The following is a 4,139-nucleotide window of genomic DNA, read 5'->3' on the forward strand; positions in this document are numbered from 1 at the left end:
TTGACCAATTAAAATACAAAAATTATTTTTCCTTCCCCACCTTAAAAAGCCATGAAGTACTAAACAAACAAGTCTGACCATGCCAATACAAAAGCCATGACTCTTTAGCTTCCCTCCATCTCAAAAATTTTTTTCTTCTTTCTTCTCCCTTGGAAAACCCCACACAATTTTTTATAAATAATAAGGCCAAGAAATCTAAGTTGAAACCATTTTTGATAAATCTAATAATGGAAGAAAGTGCTAAAAATGTAAATAAAAAAACAAATATTCATCTAATATTCTGACTACCTTATTATTCTAAATATACAATATCTGTACATGACTTCTAAAAACTCTCTCTCTCTTTATATATAGTCCTGACAGGGTATAAAGGTAAGGCATTTCCAAAGAAGCACTCAACCTGAGTTCTGGGCTACCAACACTCTCAGATTCTTTAGGTGTAGAAAATTCTGGTTTTATGACAGTAAAACCACTGTCTGGGTGTAGCAAAGAGTAAAGCATAATCCAAATAATAAGACAAAGAAATACAAATTGTAACTGACTATTAAAAATGTGTTAAAGTATTTCTTTGTCTTATTATTTGGACTAAATATATATCATCATCATCGTTTAACATCCGTCTTCCATGCATACACTGGTAGAATAGTTGACAGGAGCCAGCAAGGTAGAAGACTACCCCAGGCTACTGTATCTGTTTTGGCAGAGTTTTTACAGCTGGATACCCTTTCCAACACCAACCACTCTGTAAAGTGGACTCAGTACTTTTTACATGGTACTAGCATAGGTGAGGCTAGTTTAGGCATGATTTTTAGTTGGATGCCCTTCCAAATGCCTACCACTTTACAGTGTTGAGAGAGAGATAGAGAGAGAGAGAAACACAGAGACAGAAAGAGAGACTGACTTAATTTAAAGACAAGCCTATAATGCTGATAAAACATTATTTCAATTATTTACTAAAGAGTCAAATGATATATGAATAGAAAGAGACCTTTTTTGACACTTTTAAAGGATGTCAGTTTAAACACGGAAGTTTTAAATTAGGCTAATGTAATTATTGACAGTATCAATAATACCACCAAAATGAACTTCATTTATGAGCATTTAGATCATAATTTTCTTCCCATAAATTGGAATGTGTGCATTACAGACAGAGAAAGATATAATCACATGACGCTAATATTTATCTTTTATTGCTTACTTGTTTCAGTCATTGGACTGCAGCTATGCTGGGGCACTGTTCTGAAGGGTTTAGTTGAATGAATTGACCCCAATACTTAATTTTTTTTAAAGTCTGGTACTTATTCTATTGGTTCCTTTTTGCTGAACTGCCAGGTTACAGGGACATAAACAAATCATCACCAGCTGTCAAGTGGTGGTGAAGGATAAAAACAAAAAGACACACACACACAACAGGTTTCTTTAAGTTTTTGCCTACCAAATTCACTCACAATGCTTTTGGTTGACCTGAGACTTTAGTACAAAACACTCGCCTGAGGTACCACACAGATAAAACAGGTGAATCAAATACGTGGTGTATGCTGTCATTAGAAAATAGGAAAGCAGTAAAATTCCACACTATTCTAAGTTGGAAATGTGTGAATAAGCAGGAAAAAAATGTAAAGGAAGTTTTATAAAATGGTTTTGTTCCAATTTATAATTTACTAGCAGGATGAATAAAAATTCCACTCTTGTAAATGTTATTTGTATTTTCGTGTGCAAATTTATACAACTTTATAACATTGATTCATTTAAATATTTTAAATTATGCTTTAGATTTCATTCGGTTGTTAACTTTGTTAAAAGCATAGCACTCAATCACATTAACCCCATAACTTCTAAACTGGCCATATCCAACCCAAATATTCTATTTGTTTTTATTTTCAAACCAGCTGGATCTGGCTTCTCACACCCACCCTATAATGTCATTCTAAAAATAAACAATCATAACACTGAAATCTCAAGCTTCAAGATAATGCATGATTAATTCAAAGCAATGTGAATATATATAAGCATTACATTTGCCAGAGTAATCTGAATGCTAAAGGATTAAGTTTCTCTATATACCAAAAAACAAAAAAGCAAAACAAAAAAAAAACAACAACCATTGGCTGTCATAAAATCCCAACTAAAATACTACCATTGTAAGGTATACAAAATATTGTAGCAAGCCTTTTAACTGACATAGACCACAAGTAATCTAACAACAAAACAGCAATTGTTATTACTCAAACAGACCAAGGCTGGCCTGATAAAATTCAACAAGTCATTGAAAAGAAAATTTTTACAAGTGGGTTCTCCTAAAGAATTTTTCAGATCTCAGTTATTTTTAGAATCTAGAAGTCATGTAAGAATAGTGTCAGTTTGTTATTGAGAGCAGCACAGATTCTATGATGGTTCTATGATATAAAACTGCCTTGTTTAAAAATATTCATCCATATTTGAATTAAAACTTTTCATCATGATTTTATATAAGAAGCTTTCATTAAGATATGTTTCAAACAGAAGCTTAGTAATGAAAGAGTTAATTTACTAAATCCCTCCAAATTTTTTATTCTTTCCAAATTTAAATGAAGCACATAAATAGCAACAACAATATTACTTCTGGTTAACAAAATGGTTAATTAAAACCTTACAGATAGGGATGTAACAACTTCTTTTATCATATCTACAATATAATTGAAGGTGAATAAAAAAGAAAATCAAACCCAAGAAAACTGAGATGGTCAGCATTGAGAAAAATTATTTTCTTCCAAGAATAACTACACTCAAAACATCAGAACTCACCTCACCTTATGGCTCACAAACTTACCTTATTTCACAATTTTAAAACTGAAGAGAGACTGGTGAATTATACTAAATTGAAGTAAAATTTCTCATTATTCCTTACATTGCCTCAGGAACGGGGGGGCGCAAAGGGTGCAAGTGTACCATCTAAAAGTTTTGGGGGGGCAGTGAAAATGCTTTGAACAGCCTCGTGAAAAGCTGGGTTTACACCCCACTCAGCAAATTTTGCTCCGGTACTTATGACTCCTTACATTGCTTTCTATGAAACCATTTACTATCATTCATTCAAAGTCATTTCCAGTAAATAATCAGCAAAGTGGACCATGGTTATACAACATGATCTAGCGAGGTTGGTAAAAAATACCTATTCCAGTAGACTAACATAAGTCAATCCAAAAACACTGAGCATGACTAAGAATATTTATAGAATTTGGATTAGGTCTCCTCTGTGAATCCAGACATGATTAAATTGAATGAGAATGATGTTGCATAACAGAGTCCTGCCCAATCCATGCACGCATGGAAATAAAGAGGTTGAGATATAACGATGATGACATACATCAGAGACAGAGGCAGTATTAAAACTGAGAGGTAATATTTATCCTCACTAAAACGCTGATGTTCTATTACAACAAACTATATTCCGGTAGTTACCATGAGAGAAACCTTCATATTGGCTTTTACAGTGCAAAATGCACTTTTGTTTATATCATTAGCAGGGAGATAAATCCCCACTACCTCCAGCACTGAAACCACCAGATCATGTGATTTCGACCTTGTTTGACCTTGTCAATGATAGACACTCAACTGCTAGAGGCAACAGTGATTCATCACCCCAACCAACTTTATATAGATTGGCAGTACCCGAACAGGCACTGGTGTTGCAAATTAACCTATTAGTAAAATACATATATTCCAGATGCCTTGAAATAGGGTCCATCAAATAATATATATTCAGAGACAACATGTATACAAGTGTGTGTGTGTGTGTGTGTGTGTGTTTAGGTGTGTGGCCTAGTGGTAAGATCATGGTTTTGATTCCCAAATCAGCTGTGCATCGTGTTCTTGAGCAAAACACTTAATTTCACACCACCTCAGTTCACTCAGCTGTAAAAGAGTAACCCTGCAATACACTGGTGTTCCATTCAAGGAGATTGTTGGTCTGCTTGCCTAGACTATTGGGTGGGCCTCATTAGAAAGCTAAAACAACATAAAGCACATTGGGAGTAGCAGTATACAACAACATCTAATAATCTTGTCCATACCATGATATATATATATATATATATATATATATATATATCACTCATGCCAGCATGGAAGGCAGACATTAAAAAATTATGATGATTATATGT

The 4,139-nt window shown here is 33.8% G+C and overlaps 1 protein-coding gene across 11 annotated transcripts in view; it reads right to left on the reverse strand.

The window, feature by feature from the left end:
- LOC106875466 (histone-lysine N-methyltransferase, H3 lysine-79 specific) overlaps nucleotides 1-4,139 on the reverse strand; it is a 181,886-nt gene that overhangs the window by 54,703 nt on the left and 123,044 nt on the right. The window lies entirely within an intron of this gene.

The sequence above is a fragment of the Octopus bimaculoides genome, chromosome 24, assembly GCF_001194135.2.
Source record: "Octopus bimaculoides isolate UCB-OBI-ISO-001 chromosome 24, ASM119413v2, whole genome shotgun sequence".
Classification (NCBI taxonomy): Eukaryota; Metazoa; Mollusca; class Cephalopoda; order Octopoda; family Octopodidae; genus Octopus; species Octopus bimaculoides.